The sequence below is a fragment of the Nanorana parkeri genome, unplaced genomic scaffold (assembly GCF_000935625.1).
Source record: "Nanorana parkeri isolate BGI_ZX_2015 unplaced genomic scaffold, ASM93562v1 scaffold243, whole genome shotgun sequence".
Lineage (NCBI taxonomy): Eukaryota > Metazoa > Chordata > Amphibia > Anura > Dicroglossidae > Nanorana > Nanorana parkeri.
This window is the reverse complement of record NW_017306511.1, coordinates 1,387,116-1,413,710: the sequence shown is the minus strand read 5'-3', so window position 1 is coordinate 1,413,710 and position 26,595 is coordinate 1,387,116.

The window sequence follows — 26,595 nt, the reverse complement described above, 5'->3', positions numbered from 1 at the left end:
TACAATTTGTAGCAACTTTACAATTACACTCTTTGATTTGATTTAACATGCAATCTGAGTTGCCATTTATAAGTCCTATTAAGATGAAATTATAAAATACATGTGTTATTTGCCATAAGGGCCGTTATTTTCAGCCATGTGAGTGTTATTTACAGCTCTCATTGGCCCTCATTGCTGAAAATATTGCTATTATGGCAAATAATGATTGTTATAGCTTGCTGAATTGGTTTTACTTTTCACCTTTTTTGTATATGAAAACTGAATACATAAACTTTATTTTCCTCCCTTTCCTCTTCTAGGTTATTTTATATTGGATTTACTGTACATCTCTGTTTCAATTTAAACTTATAATAGTAAAACCAGCTTTGACCAAAGAAGACATTTACTCTGGGACAAAAGGAGAAACTTGAAGCATGAAATAAACAAAGGATGAAGAGGAGGTAGAACAATGGGATTTGATTTGATCAAGGCTGGATTTAGAGGTATTAAGCATCTTAGAGGGCTTAGACCAAATTCGAAAGCAATGTTATATTTTAATAAAAATATTTATTACCAATGTCATGAAAAAGCTGAAGCAGGAGAACGAGTATCAAATTAATAATGGCAGTTTATTATGTAGGAAAAGGAAGCATTAAAAATGAGATGTATAACAAACATTTTTATACAAATGAGTGAAAAGAATGAATTGAAGTTTATTAAGCAAATACAATTAAAGGGAACCTCTCTATCCCACATCGGATCCCATATCATTGCTCCTCTTTTTCATTGCTGCTCAGTTATCCCTGGATACTGGCAGTCAACCGCAGTTCCTATTCTTAAAGAGGAACTCCAGGATTTTGAAAAATTAACCCCTGCAGTGGGGCTACCCCCTCACTGCAATGGTTAACTGCTCAAAACATTTACCAATTCTCGGTCCTGCGGCCAGCCAGGCAGGAGCAAGGATTGGGTGTGTATTTGGTCTTAACATTTGCCCCTAGACGAAAACAGCAATTAACCCTTGCAATGCAGGGGTAGCCCCACTGCAAGGGTTAATTTGTATAACTCCTGGAGTTCTTCTTATGCACTGGATGGTTGAACTATGTTTTCTGATGTACATGGAAACCCCAACAGCCCATCCAAGATAAATATGTGACTTTTTGGAGTCCCTGGGTCCTTTACTTGGATACACAGGCCTTTCACTTTCTTGCATCTCAATAGGCCTGAGTAATCTTGTTTTTCTAGACTAAAATTTGCTGCTTTTGGCAAATGGTGTGAGGCCTGATCCAAGTGTCAAGCACAACTCCTTCTTTCTCTCCTTGACTTTTCACTCTGTCTTCTCGCCTTCTTTTCACTCTAATAAGGAAGGTGGAATGGTTGAGTCCACTTACATAAAGAAAGTATTTTAAAATTGTAATATATAATAAAATAAACTATACAACTTGTAAAAGACTTGTAAAAGACCTGCACAAATACATATTTACATTGATAAATGACCTTGACATATAAAGTACCTTGATTTATATTTGATTTCTATCTGACACGCACTTGTTTTTTGCCAAGAGAAACGCACAAGTGAAGAATAGCAATAACTATCTTTTCTATATGGTACCATTTCGTACCACATTTTAGGTACAATGTTGTCATTGTAAACAGTGCTTCTAGGATTTGACATTTCTGAATTTTGTTCTTTCATTATGCAAGGTGAAAGAGAAACTTTTCAATGGTATAATTTTATTACAAAATGCACAAGAACATACAATATATACATCTTTGTACATTTACAGCAGGCAAAATAGTGAGCCAAACACATGAGCAGAAAATTCGATTTCTATGCATCTTTGTACATTTACCATTGATTTTACACATACATGTCCTAACAATATGAGTGAATAGATGTAAACTAGTCATAGAGAAGTGAATGAGATTTCTACTTGAAATGCATTTTCATGCAGAAAAATGTATCCATTTACAGCAGGAAACAGAATGAATATGCCCTAAAAAAAAAAAAAAAAAAAAGTTATTTTTATATAAATATTTCCTATCTATTTCTTACCTATGTGACCCTGATTAACACCGACCGTATTTATAGCACAATTTAACTCCTTCCTCCTCTCTTATATTTGGATAGTTTTTGGAGCCAATTTGTCTCCCCCTCTCTATTTAAAACTAACATAAAACTGTTTTGACTGGAGTTAGGCTTTAAAACGAGAAATGGTAACTGCCACATTTCTATCCTCACCGGAGTATTTTAAGTATATTAAAAGTTCTTAAACTTGGCTGTTATATTTTTATGCATTTTCTATTGCATGAGCTCGTTGTGTGCTGTATATTCTTCTTTGGTCTTCCTGCTATTTCTGACAGCAGAGTAAATATATAGCCCAAGAAACTATAGTATTAACAAACTGATTTTCTGGGGAAGCATAAAAACCAATTCACCTGAACCACTGATCAGCAGCTGCTTTGTTTGCTTAAGTAAATAGATTTGTGAGATCTAGTGAATCCTCTTCACTCGTTTTGTTTTCCGAAGTTCCACAAGGACAAATCTACAATAAACCCAGCTACAAAAGCCAGGTTATATAAAAAGTGAGAATTGCATATTTTTTATAGTAGATATGACTTCACTAATAAAATGCTGGAGCCCTTGATAATCACCATGGCAACCAGGAAAAACTGATAGACCATGGGGTAATAGATTTTTGATGGAAGAAATTAAATATTGCATGAATTCTCAGCTTCCTTATATTTAGGAGCACAGTGCATTAGCATCCTCTGTAGAGCAATCTTCTGTTTATCGTTATTATTTATTCCATTATTATTACTGCAAAGTTCAATCCATTCATTCCTATCTGAATGTCCATCTCTAGGGGGTTTTTGTGTTATAAAGCTGGCTGCATGGAGATTCTGATCTGTCAGATTAACAATATTTACCAACTGCATAGCGTGAGGGCCTGCCCATGCCTAAATTATACTCAGTGGGGTTGATTTACTAACCTCGCCACGAACAAGTATACACCTCTGTAGTGTGTTCCCTCCCAGCATGATCTATTGGTGGAATCTAGACACCTTTGTAGTGTCTACACACCCAGCAGGTGTGTTGTGCAAAGCCCTGCATGAATTGCAAGGTGATGTTGTGTAAATTAGCTCTACGTTGTGTTGCTTGCGTTGATGAATGCAGAAATGTAAATGCATGAGCTAGCCATTTTTGTCTAAACTGTGAAGCAGCATCATATATGCATCATGTGCATGATTTTTCCATATATGGCATTAGTGGAAATATGCTTTTAGAGACTTGCATGCCGCTATTAGAGCGGCGTGTAGCCTATGGCGCATGCTACATGACGCGCACGTACGTAAATACATAAAAACGCGCCATAACGGCGTGAAAATGTTACACGTTGCTCGTGTTTGCTTGATAAATAAGTTTGGCTATGTAAAAATGCACACGCACCTGGTGCGTGCGTGTGTTTAGGTTAGTAAATCACTCCCAGTGAGTCACATCACGCAACTGGTGAATCAAAATCTCATAAAGTGTGCCCACTGGTTAAAGCAAAGTTATTTGTGAGAAGTGAGTACACCCCTCACATTTTTGTAAAAGTTTATTATATCATTTAATGTGACGACACAGAAGAAATTACACTTTGCTACAATGTAAAGTAGTGAGTGTACAGCTTGTATATCAGTGTACATTTGCTGTCCCCTCAAAATAACTCAACACACAGCCATTAATGTCTAAACCGCTGGCAGCAAAAGTTAGTACACCCCTAAGTGAAAATGTACAAATTTGGCCCAATTAGCCATTTTCCCTCCCCGGTGTCATGTGACTCGTTAGTGTTACAAGGTCTCAGGTGTGATAGGGGAGCAGGTGTGTTAAATTTGGTGTTATGGCTCTCACTCTCTCATACTGGTTACTGGAATTTCAGCATGGCACCTCATGGCAAAGAACTCTTTGAGGATCTAAAAAAAAGAATTGTTGCTCTACATAAAGATGGCCTAGGCTATAAGAAGATTGCCAAGACCCTGAAACTGAGCTGCAGCACGGTGGCCAAGACAATACATCGGTTTAGCAGGACAGGTTCCACTGAGAACAGGCCGCGCCATGGTCAACCAAAGAGGTTGAGTGCACGTGCTCAGCGGCATAGCCAGAGGTTGTCTTTGGGAAATAGACATTGCCTGCCTTTACACGCGCATGAATTTTAATGGCGTCCCAGTCTTAGTCCGTAGGGTTCAATATTGAGTTGGCCCACCCTTTGCAGCTATAACAGCTTCAACTCTTCAGGGAAGACTGTGCACAAAGTTTAGGAGTGTGTCTATGGGAATGTTTGACCATTCTTCCAGAAGCACATTTGTGAGGTCAGGTATTGATGTTGGATGAGAAGGCCTGGCCCGCAGTCTCCATTCTAATTCATCCCAAAGGTGTTTTATCAGGACTCTGCAGGCCAGTCAAGTTCCTCCACCCCAAACTCGCTCATCCATGTCTTTATGGACCTTGACTTGTGCACTGGTGCGCAGTCATGTTGGAACAAGAAGGGGCCATCCCCAAACTGTTCCCACAAAGTTGGGAGCATGAAAGTGTCCAAAATGTCTTGGTATGCTGATGCCTTAAGAGTTCCCTTCACTGGAACTAAGGGGTTAAGCCCAACCCTTGAAAAACTACCCCACAGCATAATCCCCCCTCCACCAAACTTTACAGTTGGCACAATGCAGTCAGGCAAGTAGCGTTCTCCTGGCAACCGCCAAACCCAGACACATCCATCGCATTGCCAGACAGAGAAGTGTGATTCATCACTCCAAAAAACACGTCTCCACTTCTCTAGAGTCCAGTGGCAGTGTGCTTTACACCACTGCATCCAAGGCTTTGGATTGCACTTGGTGATGTAAGGCTTGGATGCAACTGCTCGGCCATGGAAAACCAATCTATGACGCTCTGTACGCACTGTTGTTGTGCCAATCTGAAGGCGACATGAAGTTTGGAGGTCTGTAGTGATTGACTCTGCAGACCCCGCTCTGTCATTTTACGTGGCCTACCACTTCGTGGCCAAGTTGATGTTGTTCCCACTTTGTTATAATACCACTATCACTACCACCGTGGAATATTTAGGAAATTTCACGGATGAACTTATTGCACAGGTGGCAACCTATCACGGTACCACGCTTGAATTCACGGAGCTTCTGAGAGCGACCCATTCTTTCACAAATGTTTGTAGAAGCAGTCTGCATGCATAGGTGCTTGATTTTATACACCTGTGGCCATGGAGGTGATTGGAACAGCTGAACCCAATGATTTGGAGGGGTGTCCCACAATTTATCAGTTAAAACTAATATAATAAATATTATTAAAACACGAAGGCTCCTGGTAATCTTTCCAGTACATATGTATTAATTTACTGAAGCAAGCAGCAGTGTGCACAGTAGTACAGTAGTCCAAAACAATTTCACTGTTTTGGCCACTCTTAACTGAAGAATATAAAAATCTTATTGATATCTATGGTAGTTTGCCACACATTTAAATATTAATGTCATTTTATTGGTATCTATCTACCAGTAGCTGCCTCATTTCCCACCCTCGGCTTATATTCGGGTCAATACTTTTTCCCAGTTTTTTTGGGTAAAATTAGGTACCTCGGCTTATATTCGGGGCGGCTTATATTCGGGACGGCTTATACTCGAGTATATACGGTAATTAAATGGGCCTCATTGCAGATTTAATGTGCGGTAAATATCAGTATATATCGGCAATATGACATACTGGACAGCTTATTAAAATGTGTATACCATTTTTACCCTTTGATGAGATGAACATGAATTAAATTGTAGTATTCTAATTGTATGATATATAAAGCTAAATACACTAAACTGTAATGCGTATGTTGCTGTATTTAACATAATGAACTTTATTTTATATTCTCATTGTGTCTTACTGCTGCTACAAATTAATGAAATGAACCTGTAGACTTTTAATTAACAACTATGCCAAGTTAAATAACCCATTAAACTGAATGTAAAGCTTATCAATGAATTTACCTTATTTACTCTTTTTTGGTCTGGTATAACATGCAAAGCATGTCTGGGGACTTAGCTCCAGAACTACCGATATGTTTGCATTTCAGTTATGAGCCTATGAAGTCTGCAAAAATTTTGCTATCACTTGTATACTATAAGTGAGGAATATGCGGAGGAAACCCACCTTGCACATGGAGAACGTGCAAACTCCATGCAGTTATTGTCCTGACCAGGATTCAAACTGAGGACCCCACTAAGTTCTAACCACAAGCCAATGTGCTGCCTATAATATAGTATAAATATATTTAGAAGCAAATGTTTAATTTTGTATATTTACATTAAAGCAGAACGAAAGTTCATACTGATATTCAGAAAGAAAAAAAATATACAGATTAAGAAAGTAATTAACATCTTAATTGAGTAGAATTGATCAAACTGTGTGACTGACAGCCAAAAGTAAAGAGGTCAGACGTGAGATAGACAGGAGGGCAGCTCGTTGGATGGAAAGCGGCCTGCTGAGATGCTCTGGAAGGAAACCTGTAATCTGTCATGGAAAATACTGTTACTGTTCACAGGCATTGGCTTAACAGGCTAATGCAGATTTTGTGTTAATAGGGATTGTCTTAATAGGGTCATTGCAATTTGCTGTTAATTGGTATTGGCTTTATCCTGTTTGGCTCATTTCCATTTTCCACATTACATCTATTACTGTGTGAATAATTACACTTATCAGAACAGAGGTATAATTCCCTTTAAAGGCACCAAAATGATTATTTTCCAATTAAGACTGATTCCCTAAGCACTTAAAGTGTAACTTCCCTTGTATTGTTTCATAGATTGCAAGGATTTTGGTCCCTAACAAAAAAACATTTGAGTCTTTTTGGCAGCTTTAGAAAGTTTTGCTGCAGACTGAAACAATTACCAAATGGCTTGTGTAGCATACTGTACAAATACTCAACCATGTGACTTTATCCTTAAAATCTTTTGCTGTCAGAACTGTTTATGCATATTTTCTTTTTTTTCACAATTGTTAAAATGCTAATTTTAGGCCTGGAAATTGGTAAAACTGCCCCCTGCATTTTTATATTTTCTGACAGCAGAGATCCTGAATAGTAAAATGGTGATGGTTGCAATTTTTTATGCCACACCATATTAGCACAATAATTTATAAAGGCAATCTTTTCAGTATAAAATGCATTCAAATCAATTTTAGTGCATACAAACTCAATCTTAAATACCAATCATGTACAACAATAGAAAAAAAGGATTTTTACGGCACCAAATCACACATTTGATAGGTTTAAATGTCTAACTTAGATCATTTGATCTATGTTAGAGGTTAATTCTTATGGATCACAAGTAATTTTGTTTAACTTTGGGAAAAAATTATTTAAACCTATAAAATGTGTGAGTTATAGGTGATGCTTTAAAAACATTTGCAGGTCATCTGTTTAGAGTTATCTTTATAAAGAGCCTTAGAATTATTGCTCTTCCACCAGTGTACATGGTGATACCTAAAATGTGTGTCACAATTGTTATTTTAATCCTTAGGCACACTTGACGCTTGTGTTTACATTCATGCGTACATGCATGTGCTGCCTCTAATTTTTTTTTGTAAATTAATTAAATTTTTTTAAATAACATGCTAGCACATCGGAGGTAACAGGTTCTCTTTAAAGAGACATTAGGGGGCTGATTTAAGAAAACTATGTTCATACTACGCCTACAACAGAAAAAAAGTGTCATGATGTGCGTGTCCTGAATTCCTACGTAAACATACCAGATGCTGGTGAGTTCTTTAAAGGAGAAGGTGCAGCGTTGTATGTGTGCTGCTCGTACTTCCAGGAATAACTAATGCACAACTGCTTTTCGTTCAAGCTCAAAAATGTATGCAGGTATTTTCTCCATGCGTTATGTGGTTTCACCTGTGCGTAGATTATGAGCATATTGCTTTGCGTTCCTTATTGCTTTGTTTTTAACTTTTCTGTTTATTTTTATTTCCATGTTGGTCATATATAGTATTTTTCATTTGTAAACAATGTAACAAAACTCATTCTGTGGGGCTGGGGAGTTTTAGGCAGTCTCAATTCTCACCTACAAATAATTTCATTACACACACCAAATATTTGATAGAAATTTTGTCTGGTGGGTACAAGAAGGTGGAGTAAACCCACTAGCTCCCCTCTCACCCCTTCCCAAAAAGGCAGCATACCTGGATTAGGGCCACTTACAAATTGAAGAAGAAACACTCCAACCGAGGGGGCGATCCCTATAATGAGATAGCCTGAGACGATTGCCTCTGGCGGCATCTCATTGGGTCACGTGGTCTCGAATATCCCTCTAAATTCTTTGCCCTGGTGTTGCGCTTCCATTCCTTTTCTGCTACTTTCAAATAAAGGACCTACATGAAAATCTACCCATATAGCTTTTTCTGCAAAAAATATTTCTCCACTACCTTTCATACCTGGACTTACAGATCCAATGTTTCTATGACTCCGTTCACAGAATAAATGTAAAGCTATGTATTTTTGCCACTTTGTCTACCTGGGTTTCCCTGAATTACATATACCAAAACCTGGTACTCCATCGTCTAGACTCCTGGCAGTGGCAACAATTGCAACATGTCTTGAACTCCATGCCTTCCCCTAAATCATTTAGATGCACTATTACTCCTTTCAAGCGAAAATACGACCATTTGGACCCCACGTCTAGAAACATGTTGCTTTGTTATGCTCTCTTACTAGATGCCACTACAGAAACACCTTAGCCTGTCTTGGATGGGAGGTAGATTTGGGCCGCTCCTTTTTCCCAGAAGAAAGGACGAAAATTATCATCTATCTGCAATACATTCCAAGAATCCGGATATAAAATACTTACACGTTGGTACAGGACCCCTCCTGCTTTTCACATCCTTTATCCAAATACCGCAGATTGCGGCTGGTGTTGTGGATGATCCCCGGCTAAAATGTTACACATATTTTGGTCCTGTCAAGACAATCAAACTTTTGGAATCAAATAAGAAAGATCATGCAATCCTTCAGACATTCAGCTTCCTAATGACCCAGCCATCTTTGTATTCCACCACAACAAACTCTCTATCAAATGTATAAATCTTCAATTCTTATTCAAATAATTAATGTGGCTTGTGCATGCACCGCACTTCTGTGGAAGCAAAAAAATCCCCCCAGAATTTTACTTTGGGTTAAAAAATGCAATGACATCAAACATATGGAAGATCTCACCAGCTCTCTTTAAGGCATGGCAATTACATTTTTGGCATGCTTGGCTTTCGTTTCTGCACTCTCTTTCGTTTGGGATTGCACCCCTGCTCCATGAACCATTTACCCCCACTTTATTGTTCCCTTCTGTTCCCCATATTTCACTGGACTTTGCTTGATTTATGCCCTTTGCTTTCTAACACTGTCCTGCTTTTTGATTGTAACGTTTGCACAGTTTCCCTTTACTACTTGCTATCAACCCCAGTACCCCACAAAATGCCACAAACTATTGTCTGCACAACCATTGTCCCATCACTTCTATCTTTCTTAATTAGCACTGATGGCCCTCTCTTGGATCTAAGAATGGACCCTTCCAATTTGTAATAGGTAATATCTCTGTTTTCTGTTGATGTCTCTGGGGGGTTTTCCCTCCCCCTTTTTTTAGTATCTCGATGTGATAGTTTGTATTAATCGCTGTTTTACATCTTTGCTATTGTGTTTTTTTGCTCTATGTATGTTGTGCTGTAGGCTGCTGTATAACTTGGTTAAAACCTTTAAATAAAGAATTTAAAAAAAATAAAAGAACATTTTAAAACCAATAGACACGAATATTTACACAAAAGAAATGAATACTCTCTTAAAATGAAGATATCAAGTGATCCACGCTGTACATATTAAGTGATTTGAGATTAAATGCCTTCAGCAATCAAAGGAAAGCTGTACTACGTCTTTTATCCCATGAATTTTCCTATGTGCTGTCAAATGAATAATCAATTTATGCATTTCGTGTTTCAATAATTCAGTAGCCTCTTTAGCAACCTGAAACTAAAAATCGATAATATTCTACCAGTCTTGCTTTAGAAATTGGTCACAGAAGTGAATAATAATTTCAAGTCTCCTTATAGTGGAATGCGCTGCCAGGAAGAATATCACGGCCATCCCAAACACCCAATCCATCCATCCATAATCTAGAATTATTCAGTATAGGAGAATACTAAGCTTTTATTCAGGGGAATAATGTCGTTAAGAGATGCATGTGTCAAAAACAGCAATGCACAGAATCTTGGGAAAAATGAAAAGGACTGATACTTCTAGAAACGGGAAATACATAGGAGGTTTTCTTTCGCAACAAATGCAGTTTTGTCTGTGCCTAAAATAACATATTCCGAATAAACCATCTGATAAAGGAAAGACTAGCAGCGTGTTCCTTACAACTGTAACTTTGATAAAAACTAACGGGGTTATTCACAAAAGGGTGAAGAGTTTGGAGAAGGCAGGAGAAGTGAACAATCTAGGCCAAAATAGCTGATTTGGAAAAATTCTCCAATTCATCTATGTTGTCCTAGATTGTTCACTTCTCCTGCCTTCCCCAAAAACCTTTTGTGAATAACCCTGTAAATGTATAAAGAAAAATAAGTATAATAAATACACTTCTTTCCTAATGAGAAACAATAAAACCCAAACGTTTCTCTTCTGCAAAAAATAAAATAAAAAATCCAATTATGCCTATTAACTCATAACAGAGAGCCTTGCCTGTACCTATGCTACATTCTAACTGTTATTAGACCCTGGAGGTGGTAAGGGGCAGTCTTCATGTCAGAAACCTGCCCTCTCTATTTTCAACTGTTGGTTGCACTGTGTGCCCTTCATTTTAGTAGCCACAAGTTGGCGTTTCCCTGCTGTGATTAAGCAAATTATATCAAACGCCGTCTGAACATGGCTGTTGAGAGATTATTTAAACCCACTCATCTACTTGCAAATATACTGTGTAAAATCCTGAACTCCTCTTGCTCAAAACATATATCATTATAGGCATTGATCTAAAATCCTTTATATAATTATCAAGACCCTCTAAATCTTGTAATCCCTCTTACCCTCTTGTTGGCCCATGACGTTAGAAGGACTAGCTCTCCCTGACTTTTATACCTATTACCTGGCCTCCCAACTGACCTATATGCATAACAGATTTATCATGAGAAAAAAGAAGCATTGAACAACTAAGGACTTTCATAGTGTCACCCTATGAAGGACTCGGCAATGTCATCTGCTATAGCTGTGTACCAGAAACAGTGGGTACCTCCATAATCCAGGTGCCTCCTTTTATAATTAAATGTGTCGTGCAGGTTTATCCAGATAATTTGTTACATTTTCCCCCTGTCAACATTGGTCATATGCTACCTCAGAGAATTGCAGTTGATGGATATAAGCGGCTGAAATCTGGTCACCTATTTTTATCAACTATGCAAAGTAGAGCACTTCAAAGCCTTCTCTCCGCTATAATCAAAATGTTCTCTTCCTATTGAGTGGCTATTTTGTTGCTTTCAAACAAGACATGCTTCCTCTACGCAGTATGGTCTCCCTAATGTGGTCCTTCAAAATACTTCTTTAGAAATGTTCATAATGTACCGTAGCTATATTGAGCTAATCTGTTAGAACACTGACAAGCTGCTAAAATCTGTAAATCAAAGGGAAAAGGGCTGATGAATTATTTCTCTCTAACTACAAGAGAATGGGAACAAGGTCAACATTTCTGCATTAACTCTGTACTCTCCTACATGGTCAATTTATGTGCATCTAAACCCAAGAACAAAACTATATTACATTCCAGTTTACCTGTCCTTAGATGTGGTTGCAGCATTTGTTTTCAATTATTTAGCAATTATTTGCTGCCAGTGACCTACTTTTTGTTCCAGGGTGACAACGCTCAGTTACTGTACTCTATGAACAGGAAGCGTGGTAGAACTCCAGAACACCTGCCCTTCTCCTTATCTCCATAACAAAAGGGAAAAGTGCTCTGTAGTCCACACAAAACTGGGAAGGCTGATAACATTATGAGATTTCAGTTAAGTACACAGGAAGTTACAAAGATACTGCATTTCTGGCAGGATCCACAGTATTTTGATATTATTATTAAATGTATTGAGCCTGAAAGAAGGAAATTCATGCAGACACCATATCTAAGAATGGGTAAGCTGATATATAATGTGTTCTTGAGGTTAGATGCTAACTTAAATTTTAACACTTTAAGTTTACTAAACAGTTGTCAGGTTGTTATATAGAGAAAACTGTCAGCCAGCAAATGTTTTACTTACCATACTACATGAAAACATTGATGGTCTGGGAGTGTCCACATATCTGTACATACTTGTTTGTCTACTTAGTCGATGACTGACCTTTATCTAAACATAAAACTATCTTTCTTCAGCCAGTATCCCTCTCAATATTGTAAAATAACAGATTAAATTAGAATGTGTCCTTAAGTTTCATAACAAATTGGTATAACTGGCACAATGCCCAGTGCCTGACAAATTGCTGTAAAGTTTATATTTAAAGTAATATTCAACTGCTAAACATTTTTTCAATAATAATTTCAGATCAAACAAATATACATTGGCCAGCAAAGTATTTCTTTAAACGTTTGCCCAGGCACTTACAGTCATCATGTTACCAAACAGCTCCAACTCTCTCAGATTCCCTTCTCTGAATTTCCGGTTCACAGGTCACAAGGGACAGCGCAGTCTCCAGCAGCTGTTCATTCACTAGCTTGGACCAAGTTGTGTTTATTATTGATTATATAAAACAAATCTTTGTTTTTCTTTAAAGTAAACATTTTAGTTTCAATACATTTTTATTGGCATTTATTTACAGCAAGGAAAACAAATGTGCACTCATGAACAGTAAGATAAAATGTACACAAGAGATAAACACTTTTTGAACATTATTTAGTCAAAAACCACTTGCGGAGTAAACTAGAAATTAATTTATTAAGATAAACACAGCTTCCCTTCGTATTCTTTAGTTTAATCTGAGTACTCAAGTGCTTGAAGGGCAACTACGAAAGGGAGGATAAAAAAAGGAACACATGTTGGGGTATGATTCAAAAATAGAGAGTGTGAGGAAAAGAAAGAGGAAGGGAGATGAAAAGGAAAGGAACAAGTAAGATGCCTCATGCAACGGAAATGTAGGGATCTACCCCTAACACCTCCTGAACTAGTATAGTGTATTTTTCGATAATTAGGTACTGAATTGTTTTTCACCAGTAGGGTGTGCTCATGGGCCTTTATGTGTTTCATCCACCAAATTTTGCTGTTATAAAGTATTGTGCTGGAGTTGCATCATATCTGACTGTGGTTTTGTGATAAGCCAATCATTGCAGAGAGTGTCATAAGTAGGATTGGGTGGTTATAACAAACCTCTTGAGCATGCTCAGTTGGTTCTTCTTCTTCACCACTCCCCAGTTGGAAGGTTGCTGCTTAGGTGCTGGGATGCTGTCCAGGCCTGAGGGCCTAGTCCTGCCATGTATTTATGGACTTTACGGGATACTGAAAAAGGATCATGGGGTCCATGGGGACACTGGAGTCACACCAGAACTTCCATTGGTCCAAGGTGCAGTCAAGACCTGACACAGAGTATAAAGTGGAACCTCTGTGGAATGATTCACTTCTAATCTATAGAAAGAGAGAAGCTTGACCTTCCATGCAGGGACTGTCAGCAAGATATATGCCAGGATTTATTACTACTACTTTTGGGTAGTCCAATACTCCTCTTCTTAAGTTTTACTATATCAAATAAATCTTTAAAAAGGCATCCATAGACTTGGTATGTTTTATCGCTGTAAGAGAACCTGTAAGTGTGAGTAGTATACAGGTGTGTCCCCCTGCACTCCTTACAGCGTCTAGGGCCAATAAAAGCAGTGGTGCTTGTAGTGATAATCACGGATGGCGCAGTGCACATCAAGTTGTAGAAAGTGAGGATCCCCAGCACTCAGAAGATGGCGTTACATTTTGTGTTAATTTATTAAACTAAATTATCACATATATCACATAGCTAACATTCCGGGGCCACGCAGGGTCTCTTCATCACAATGTTTTCCTGATGAAGGGACCCTGCATGGCCCAGAAACATTGGCAATGTGCTATATGTGACGATTTGCTTGCATAACTGAACACAGTTTCATAGTAACATGCCTGGGGGTCCCACTTGCTATGCTTAGGGCCCAGTAACATGTCTGGAGGTCCCACTTGCTATGCTTAAGGCCCAGTTGGGTGGAGGCACTGCCGTTATAGATATATTTCAGTCTTATTCTCCCACTTTGCAGAGGCTCAAGATTTCCTAGTTACCTACATTTGGGCAGCGGTAACTCATTGGAGAGGGTCATCTCACTTGACCCCCCCCGAAACATGGCTTCAGAAGTATAGCCACAGAACATTGTCAATTGCAATATACATGTTCACAAGAGGTGAAGGAAATCTTCCAGGGAACACCTGTCTTGGGAACAACTGTTGGAAGTGGAGAAATTCTCCACTTTGTGAGATTCCTTGTAACGTCCTGTTGCTTCTCTGGGACAAATATTGAAAGGAAATTCCCCCAATGAAAAAAAAATAGCAGGGGTTTAAAGTTTGTACTATATATGCACTTTAATTTCTTGAGCATGTAAACTTCATAATCTTCTCCATAGATTTTAGACACACGTATTTCCTTTAAAAGGTGCAGTCTAAGTAGACCTAACAACACTGGCAATGATATGATAAATCTGACTTTCTGTCAATCCTCATCAGCAAGACCCTCATTTTCTTAACACTTCTCTTGGCTGCTCACATATGCAGAGAGCAATGGAACATGACAGAGGAGGGGCAGAGGTCACATGCAGCTGTTATTAAAGGCCTAGCTACACCTTGTCTATGCTGTGTGAAAGTCAAGATGCTGGTACCCAGTGTGGGTATAGTGAGGGTCTTAGTGAGCATTCTGGAACAGAGTGTTTGTTCAATGATTTTGCATTGATTAGATGCATGTAAGCTATTATGGCAGTGGATTCTTGAAGTGTTAGGACAGAAAAGGGTTACAAGAAAACTCATTTTGTATTGTGTATTCATTTCTTTAGCTTCATGATTAGCAGTAGATATGTTACCCTGTTTTGGATTGATTTGTTTTTTGATTTTTTTCGGTTTGTTATTTGGATCCATCCAAAGTTCCAGAGAGCAGGCAAATGTTCAATTTAGTTTCGTTTTGAACTAAATTTGGACAGATCCGAATTTCCTTAAACGTACATTCTGATTTCACGCATTCAAATTTCGGAAATTTGGATGCATGAAGTTATCGTTCACTGATGTAGAACACTGGAAACAAATGAATGGGGGATCCATAACCATAATGTTTTCTTTTGTTTTAAATACAGAAAAGACCGCCTGTAAACGCATTAATGGAAATCAAGAACCTGCCATCAGCTAATGGCTTTTCTTTCCCTAGATAGGGTGGCACATCCTGACTGAGACTTTGTCCCCACTGTCTTTGCCATAGCCATAACATTCCCTAGTGATAACTTTAGCTATTCCAAAGACAATGCGGGCCTTGCAGAGGTTTGAAAGCTTGTAGCATATGAGAATGATTTAATCACGAATGCCATGTATAGATATTGCAGGTAGCTGTCACCATTATTGATCACTTCAGGCATTGCACCAGAGTTACTGGTAAATTAAAAGAAATCAGTTCTGTTATGTCTTCATACATCCAAAAATGTAACACAGCCAATATAGGAAAACTAAAATATACTGACAGGTATCTTCATGGCAAAATATTTTCTAATTTACATGATTATTCATAGTTTTAGCATCAGTAATTCTTGCTTTTTAATCTCAAAATACTTGGATTCAACATTTAAATGGATTTCTGTGATCAGCAAGAGAGGGGAACAATGGCTTAAAACCAAACTCGGCCATACATTTAATTAACTACTAGGTTCTGAACTAACTTTATCAGACGTGCACCAAGGCTGTCATTCACTCCATTTGCATAATCCATTTGAGAAATTAAAGGAGCATGAACAAGCAGTTTTGTGCCAGACGTTGATAGGATGAGATAAATCTGTAAAGGTTTGTTATTTATTATTTCAAGACAAGAATTTTGCTGTGCATTAGTGAGGGAAATATGCACACTGTGCTTCATATATCTATATTTTTAAATAAAAATGTTCAACAAAACAACATTTTCTAGATGCTAGGATCCAGACTACAGCAGGTACACCATCAAGGGAGCAGATAGCCTACTTTTGTAGCTAGCCTAGGACCAGTTGGTCACTTGTACTCATGTTTTGCCTATGTCAATGGAGAGGAATTGTGGTAGCTATCTTTTATCATTATACTTTTTTATTTGTGCTATGGTTCATATGTAAGAACAAATATATGGTAGATCTATTACCTTCTTCCAGTCCTAGCAATATGGATACACAGAGGTTTAGCAAACGGCTAAGTCAAAATCTGCAATTAAAGTAGACCTGAACTCAAAAGGTAATGGTTTTCTATTGTATAAAAAACATCTAAAAATATGAACTGCGCCTAAGTGCCTAATCAGAGAAATCATTTGTCTTGGGTACCTCCTAAAAAATAGAATTGCACTTCCTGAGATATAACTGTGTCTATGCACTCCTGTGCCTACAGCTATATAGCTATATACTGTATCTGCTGTCTCCTGTTGAATAGTCAAAGAATACCGCCTGCTAGTGTAGCTTTACCTATAACTGACCCCATTCCCTTAAGGCAAGCAGGCCTGCCGGTACTTAGTTGTCCCTAGAACCTATTGCACTATGCTATATTTTCTGGTTGGCAGTAGTACATGAGGCAGAACAAAGGTGGAAGAGACAGTAGTTGTGGTGAAGGGTGAAACAGATGTCTGCAGAGGATGGCAGGGACTAGTGACTCGGCAGGAGCACAATCAGAGGGACATGTAAAAGGGTTGGTCCTAGCAGTGAGGACATGGTCTACAGGCAAGCTTGAGTTAGAGATAACGCACTGGGAAGTGGGCCGATGAGCGTGGGACATCGCCTGAACAAGGTAAATGTTTACAATTACCACACCAGGCCATTAGATCACCAGATATCGGGGTGCAGCTCTGACACAAGGGAGCAAAGCCAAGGGGATTGCCTCTACACAACGACACAGCGCAGAACAAGAGCTGGTAAGTCAATAATGTGGCAGCACAGTGAGCTAGTGGTTAGCCCTTCTGCCTTACAGCACTGGCGGTCCCTGGTTCAAATCCCAGGCAGGACACTAATGAGACAGATAAGAAGTAGACGGTGGGCTATGGAATCAGAGAGGGATAGAGAGTAAGAATGATCATAAAAGTATCTGATGGTGACATAGAAAGCTAAGATCAACATTGAGTCCATTATCTTTTTTGCCAATTAAATTATCATTCAAAGGTCTTGCTTTGCTGTATTGCACTGAAATTCCCTTTTAATATCCAAGACATTCATGTCCTCCACTAAATTAGAAAGAAGAGTCAAAAAGGATGTACAGGTTTGCAGTAGTTATCTTATTTGTGTCCTGGTTCTGTGGGTCTATGCATGCTTCTTCATTTTTGTAATGTCTGTCCTATGTCACCAATGTAATATTCCTTGTTGCAGCTCAGCTACCTTAAATGAGATACTCCACATAACTGGATGTGCAGCTGTTAGAGCCTGTGATATTGAAAGTTCCTTTATTATGTGTGACACTTTCTGATTGATTCATGTAGCTGCACATAAGGTCGGAATAGGTATAAGGCTTTTCATTTTCCCTTTGCATTGAAGAAGATTTTCCCTTTGGGTTTATGCTCGTATTGATGGTTTTGTTGCTATAACCTTTCTTTTAGGAGGATTCTGCTAGTACTCTGAAGTGTCTATTTCTGTCTTCTGGGGCAGAGAATATGTGGAGATATCTAGTGGCCTGACTGTGCATGATGGCTCGTTTGGTATGCTGGTGGTGAAAGCTGGAATTGTGGAGACAGTTGCATCAGTCAGTGGGTTTCCTGTATACTGAAATATACATGATCCTTGATGAACACTGGTGTCCTGGAAATGAGGTGCTTGAATAGTTTATTTTTAGCTTAATTGGAGGAATGTCTTAAAATGCATGTAAATACTAATGGGAATATTTCAGTTCAGAATAGGAAAGGGATAGGTGAGGCCCTTCGTCAAGTTTTTTTTTTGCTTATATGATTCACTCTACTATTTTTCATGGTGACTGTTGTTGCAGAGACACAATGTGAGAAGAAATTCCACATTTTAGAGTTTTCACTCGGGCATGAGGTGAGGGAAATCTTCCAATGGGGCCACTTTTGGAAATCACTTTTAGGAGATTTCCCTTCATTTTCTTGTATCACCCATCTATGACAGGAATAAAGGGAAATAGCCTCAATGGAACACAGACAGCACAGAGTAACTTCATAGGGATTTTAAGGCTCCACCACTTTATCTAAAACTAAAATAAAAGGATTTGTCTTTACATACACTTTAAATGATTAGTACATTTTTTAAAGCGGAACTCCAGGCTGCTCTTTTCCCCTACAACTAATCGCTCAGGTGCGCACTGCGGCCAGGTGATATTCCTCTCTCAAGTCTTGTCTCTACTATGTGGGGGTCTTTCCTTAATTTTTTTTGAAAGAGTCTGCAAAAATTTAACCTTAGATAATGAGAACCTCTGACAATAATGTATTGTATACAGAGTAAGAGTATATTTTTACAATTATTTGTGTTTGATTTATTAAAATATTGCAAGGTACTGCTAGATGTGTTTACAGCTGCTCTGAAATATCCTGGTAATCTTGGAACTAAAGTCAGCTGGGTGGTGATGGGCTCACATTTTCCGTAAAATAGACATTGCATGTCTCTTCTGTCATAAATTCTAATGTTAGGACTTTAGTTCTGCTTTAAATAAAAAAAATAACAATACCATAATGGCTAATGTTGAGTGCTCATTCTCTTGAATTCTAGAGAATCTGAACCTGTTGATATCAAGAGAACTTATAATGAGGTGGTTAAGTCCATAGGTCCCCATGCATCCTCACTGACCTCCAGTGAATGGCCTGAAGCTGAAAATGCCATATTTTGATAATAAAAATATTATTTTCCTCTTTAGTATTCTTTGCTTTCATAGCCAAGAGCATGTACTTTTCCACTCTCAAGAAGTGTAGGTCTCTGCTCATCTTTGGCTGCTTGCAGTCAATGTGTAAATGAGCCAATAGGCAAGTGTACCTATTTTGTAGCTACTCTACATCGCTATGATGCAGAGTACCCCAAAGTTCAAATGCTATGCCATCTATATATGATATGCTCACCTATTGGCCCACTCACCTTCATTTACGAAAGGCACAGGAGCCCACACTTCCGAAAGGTGAGCAAGTGCTAAGGTTGTTGTATATGATCTGTTCAAGCTTTGAACTGGTAAGAACCTTTTAGCAGTGTGCAAGTGAATTGCTTCTTCCAGAAGAGAGAATTGGTAATCCACAGCAATGTAGTCAATCGAACTGGTTTATCACCAAAAATGAGGAATAACTGTAATACTTCTAATATGTACTATGTATTATAGGTTGTATATGTGGGTGAAAAAGCATTATCTCCCCCCTCCTCTTGATACACCCTTTATAATTTTATTTTGATTTGTATGGATAGTAACGAAAAGGACTGTAAAAAACACTTTACTAATTTATTTATATAGTACTTATTTACAGATCTAAAAGTCTTTTAAATTATCCATCATGACTCGTTGTTACATATGGGTAAATGCTTTGTCTAAATTAGGATTCACACAGAATTGGCCTGACCTGCAGGGCAAATTGATTGACCCCTTTGTAAACAGGTGAGACACTTTTGGACCCATTTACAGTTCACTGCTACCGTCCTTCATGTTGACCTCTGATAACCAACGGAAATTCCATTTTCATTTACTGACAATGGGTGCAGGGGATTATTGGATGGTATTCCCTACTTCCTGTGTCATTACTGTCCTGCTAAGAGAACATTGTATAATGAAATATTGTCTGCTTTCTCTAAATCACCAATGGAGTTACGATATTATGGTTCATTATAGCTCATTATTCTTAATTGCAGCTAAGCAAATCATTTAGGAATCATTTTCCTTCCTTCTCTTTCCATTCCCATAAAAGGTCCACTCACTATTTGCAGCCATTAGTGGAAAGGTCTTACGTTTGCCTACATTGCTTTGTCTTCCAGCTGCACAACATGATGTCTGTATTATTGATTAAATGACATGTTCAAGATCTTTAACACGTTTAGATGTATCTGAAACCGTGCACTGAATTTCAGTTATCTGGTGGTGTGAGATGTGAAGAGTATTTTGTCGTAACATATTCCTTCTAGCAATTTATCCTTTAACTTTAAACTCTCTAAATATAGAATGAGCCAGTTTACATAGAAGTTAAGTTTATAAACAAACAAAAAACAAAGATAGATAGATTGATTGATAGATAGATAGATAGTAGACGGATCTAACAGATTATTTTTATTTTGTATTAATGTGTGATGTTTTAAGTCAGGGGCGCCCACTATTTTTTTCGTCTGGAGATCTACTTTTCAAATGACGAGCTCATTGAGATCTACCAACGAAAAAACACCTTCATTCAGGGGCGGGAGGGGGCGTGACGGTGCATTGAAGTCAATGGCACCGCAGCCAGGCTCCGCAGGCAGGCCCCTCACCCACAGTGCGATCGCCTGCATTAGTGCCTGTGTTCCAGTCCAGTGCGATCTGCAAAAATGCTGCGAGCACTATTTTTGCAGATCGCACTGGACCGGAATGCAGGCACTAATGTGCCTGCGTTCCGGGTGCGGGCGATCGCAATGTGGGCGATGCCATTGACTTCAATACAGCTCCACACCCCCTCCCGCACCCTAACGCAGGCAGTCGGCCGGCTTACATTCCAGTGCACGTCCAGTGATCGCTACGCGATCGACTGGTAGATCGCGATCGACCTTGTGGGCACCCCCTGTTTTAAGTGATAGCTTTATGTATTTACATGCTTGCTTCATGCCTTTCCAACCATAAATTTGGCTCAAGCTGATTGCCCTCTGATCTGCACTTTGAATAACCCCCCCACCCCCTTTCAACTTTCTCTTCTCACCACTGCAGACTGACACTATTTTTGCTGGCCTCCATCCCAACTGCAGTCACTGCAGACCATTCTCAGACCAATCTCCTTACTCCCATCCATCTCCAAACTCCTAGAATGCCTTATCTACAGCCGCCTAAACTGCTACCTCACTGATAACAGCCTTCTCGACCCCTTAGAGTCTGGCTTTCGCCCTCTTCACTCCGCTGATACCTCCCTTCTGAAACTCACTAATTACTTACTAACAGCTAAAACCAATGGCCACTACTCCTTACTCTTGCTATTAGACCTTTCTGCTGCTTTTGACACTGTTGACCACCTGCTCCTACTCAAAAAACTCCACTCGCTTGGCCTACAAGACTCTGCTCTCTCATGGTTCTCCTCCTACCTATCTAAGCTCTCCTTTAGTGTCACCTACAAGTCTAACTCCTCCCCTCCTCTTCCTGTAGGGGTCCCCCAAGGCTCTGTCCTTGGACCCCTTCTCTTCTTCATCTACACTTCCTCCCTTGGTCAGTTAATAACCTCACATGGCTTCCAATACTATCTCTATGCCGATGACACTCAAATCTATCTTTCTACTCCACAACTCACACACTCAGTGTCCTTGCGTGTCACTAATCTACTAAGTGACATATCCATCTGGATGTCACAACACTTCTTAAAACTCAACCTTTCAGAAACTGAGCATTCCATGTATCAGCTACATTTAATTGCGCAGTAAAAGTTGGGCCATCCAATCCCACTTCTGCTAGACAAAGAGATTGCAAGTTATCCCACTCACTGTGTGTATCTTGTGTTTAGCGCACACTATTGCAGTGCACCTAGCATGCAATAACGTGCCCTAGATGTTGCATTGCCATTCAATTGAATGGCCCCTCAACACACCTCCTGGCAGTCAAGCACTGCAGAGCAGCGCAACGCTTGGTAATGCCTTTCTGTGCATTGCGGTGCAGAGAAAAGAAAGAAAAAAAAGTACTGCATGCAAAATTCTAAAATACCAATAACTTTTTTATGTTGTTGGTGTGACCGATCAGGATGGAGAGCACTGTGGGGAGGAGAGCGATGTCTTCATTATCACAAGAGGCTGAGCTCTCCTCCCGCACCGCCCCATTCAGCCTCCTGTCACTGGTCAGGATGGAGAGCGGTGTGGAGACGGAGACAGCTATGAGCTGTCACAGTGGGCCGAGCCACTGGTTCACCCTCCTGTGACAGCCGATCCAGGATGCAGAGTGGTATACAAACATTCAGTGATCGCTGAATGTTTGTACATAATTTGCACATAGTATGAGTTACTATGTACCAGTTATAAATGAATAGGAAGTGATTTACATCACTTCCTATTCATTCATGATTGTGTACATAGTAAACATACTATATCCACAATTTATGAATAAACAGGAAAACTCAGTATAGAGGCTTCCTGTTCATTCATAACAGGTGATGCAGAAAAAGAGATTAAGGACTCTGTGTCCTCAATCTCTTTTTCTATTTTAAAAGGGAAATATCAGGGGCCTGTTTAGAGCGTTGATATTTCACCAAAGCTCCCAGCAGTAAAGTTAAAAAAATACAAACATTTAATCAAAAGAAATAAATAAAAGATAAATACAAATATAATATAAACATTAAACGTTTAGAAAACAATAAATAAAAAATAAATACTTTTAAAAATGTAAAAAGGTTAGACAAAAAATATTTTTGGTTTCGACCTGACATTTTTTTTTTTGGTTTCGGTTTCAACATTTCATTTCATTTGTGCACCTCTAGTTAGAACCCCTGCCAGAGAAGTGACTAATCCCCACTCCCTGGGTCTGGTTATTGGAGGCTTATAGAGCTTCAGTTAGAGTCTGAAATCAATTCATTTCTACAAGAGTCTGAAAGCTATTAGTTATGCTCTGTGTTCTGTGATTTCAGGGTCATTGGTTTACTCTATATTAAATGATAATGTGTACAACAAAGATTTTATAGAAACATCAAACATTTTTATCAGTATCAGTTTATAAAATAAAACTTTAACGAAAAATATATTTATATACCATCAGTCTTGAAGAAGCGGTGGTCAACACTGAGAAATGCGTTGGATCATGTTTATTTGGTACCTTATGAAGAAATGTGATTCTATTTGATATACTGTAATTTATAACAGAAAATAGAAAATATAATTTTTTTCTATTTCTATTTGTGTAAAAAAAAATATATAACTTTCAATAGGTACAGTGTTGTATGAGCAAGTAATTGTCAGTTGAAGTAGCACAGTGCTGAATAGTAGACATGTGCGATTCGTTTCGTTCCGAATCGAAATTCGGACGAATTTTCGGCAATTCGGGCATTCGGATGTATCCGAATTCCGAATTACAGATATAACGAATGCAAACGAATCCGAATTTCCGTTTCCGAAATTCGGTAGCGGCAGTTCGTTCGAACGTTCGTTTCGTTTTCGTTTCTTATTCACAAAATGTCACTTTGCTGCAAATGAACGAACGAATGAACGAAACGAATAATAAACGAAAACAAAACGAACTTTTGAACAAACTACCGCTAACGAATTTCGTCCGAATCCGAATTGATTTTCACACCCGAATCCCGAAAAACGAAATAACACAAATCCGAATTTAAAACGAAACTAAACTAAACAAATTTTTTGGCAGTGCATATGTCTACTGAATAGCAAACACTGGACTGGTCAGGAAGGGGGGAGGGGTAAACCTGTTGTGCTGAAGTGGTTAATTTCTGTTGATCCAAAACAATACCAGTTACTGCAAGCAAGCCTGGCTGATAACATAGGGCATATAAAATACAATCAATCTCAGCTTCTGGACAAGTGGGTGACAATTTATTTGTGCCCACTTACATAGGATTACAACGCCCTCTATTTTTGCTGGCCTCCATCCCAACTGCAGTCACTGCAGACCATTCTCAGACCAATCTCCTTACTCCCATCCATCTCCAAACTCCTAGAATGCCTTATCTACAGCCGCCTAAACTGCTACCTCACTGATAACAGCCTTCTCGACCCCTTAGAGTCTGGCTTTCGCCCTCTTCACTCCGCTGATACCTCCCTTCTGAAACTCACTAATTACTTACTAACAGCTAAAACCAATGGCCACTACTCCTTACTCTTGCTATTAGACCTTTCTGCTGCTTTTGACACTGTTGACCACCTGCTCCTACTCAAAAAACTCCACTCGCTTGGCCTACAAGACTCTGCTCTCTCATGGTTCTCCTCCTACCTATCTAAGCTCTCCTTTAGTGTCACCTACAAGTCTAACTCCTCCCCTCCTCTTCCTGTAGGGGTCCCCCAAGGCTCTGTCCTTGGACCCCTTCTCTTCTTCATCTACACTTCCTCCCTTGGTCAGTTAATAACCTCACATGGCTTCCAATACTATCTCTATGCCGATGACACTCAAATCTATCTTTCTACTCCACAACTCACACACTCAGTGTCCTTGCGTGTCACTAATCTACTAAGTGACATATCCATCTGGATGTCACAACACTTCTTAAAACTCAACCTTTCAGAAACTGAGCATTCCATGTATCAGCTACATTTAATTGCGCAGTAAAAGTTGGGCCATCCAATCCCACTTCTGCTAGACAAAGAGATTGCAAGTTATCCCACTCACTGTGTGTATCTTGTGTTTAGCGCACACTATTGCAGTGCACCTAGCATGCAATAACGTGCCCTAGATGTTGCATTGCCATTCAATTGAATGGCCCCTCAACACACCTCCTGGCAGTCAAGCACTGCAGAGCAGCGCAACGCTTGGTAATGCCTTTCTGTGCATTGCGGTGCAGAGAAAAGAAAGAAAAAAAAGTACTGCATGCAAAATTCTAAAATACCAATAACTTTTTTATGTTGTTGGTGTGACCGATCAGGATGGAGAGCACTGTGGGGAGGAGAGCGATGTCTTCATTATCACAAGAGGCTGAGCTCTCCTCCCGCACCGCCCCATTCAGCCTCCTGTCACTGGTCAGGATGGAGAGCGGTGTGGAGACGGAGACAGCTATGAGCTGTCACAGTGGGCCGAGCCACTGGTTCACCCTCCTGTGACAGCCGATCCAGGATGCAGAGTGGTATACAAACATTCAGTGATCGCTGAATGTTTGTACATAATTTGCACATAGTATGAGTTACTATGTACCAGTTATAAATGAATAGGAAGTGATTTACATCACTTCCTATTCATTCATGATTGTGTACATAGTAAACATACTATATCCACAATTTATGAATAAACAGGAAAACTCAGTATAGAGGCTTCCTGTTCATTCATAACAGGTGATGCAGAAAAAGAGATTAAGGACTCTGTGTCCTCAATCTCTTTTTCTATTTTAAAAGGGAAATATCAGGGGCCTGTTTAGAGCGTTGATATTTCACCAAAGCTCCCAGCAGTAAAGTTAAAAAAATACAAACATTTAATCAAAAGAAATAAATAAAAGATAAATACAAATATAATATAAACATTAAACGTTTAGAAAACAATAAATAAAAAATAAATACTTTTAAAAATGTAAAAAGGTTAGACAAAAAATATTTTTGGTTTCGACCTGACATTTTTTTTTTTGGTTTCGGTTTCAACATTTCATTTCATTTGTGCACCTCTAGTTAGAACCCCTGCCAGAGAAGTGACTAATCCCCACTCCCTGGGTCTGGTTATTGGAGGCTTATAGAGCTTCAGTTAGAGTCTGAAATCAATTCATTTCTACAAGAGTCTGAAAGCTATTAGTTATGCTCTGTGTTCTGTGATTTCAGGGTCATTGGTTTACTCTATATTAAATGATAATGTGTACAACAAAGATTTTATAGAAACATCAAACATTTTTATCAGTATCAGTTTATAAAATAAAACTTTAACGAAAAATATATTTATATACCATCAGTCTTGAAGAAGCGGTGGTCAACACTGAGAAATGCGTTGGATCATGTTTATTTGGTACCTTATGAAGAAATGTGATTCTATTTGATATACTGTAATTTATAACAGAAAATAGAAAATATAATTTTTTTCTATTTCTATTTGTGTAAAAAAAAATATATAACTTTCAATAGGTACAGTGTTGTATGAGCAAGTAATTGTCAGTTGAAGTAGCACAGTGCTGAATAGTAGACATGTGCGATTCGTTTCGTTCCGAATCGAAATTCGGACGAATTTTCGGCAATTCGGGCATTCGGATGTATCCGAATTCCGAATTACAGATATAACGAATGCAAACGAATCCGAATTTCCGTTTCCGAAATTCGGTAGCGGCAGTTCGTTCGAACGTTCGTTTCGTTTTCGTTTCTTATTCACAAAATGTCACTTTGCTGCAAATGAACGAACGAATGAACGAAACGAATAATAAACGAAAACAAAACGAACTTTTGAACAAACTACCGCTAACGAATTTCGTCCGAATCCGAATTGATTTTCACACCCGAATCCCGAAAAACGAAATAACACAAATCCGAATTTAAAACGAAACTAAACTAAACAAATTTTTTGGCAGTGCATATGTCTACTGAATAGCAAAAACTGTACGGGTC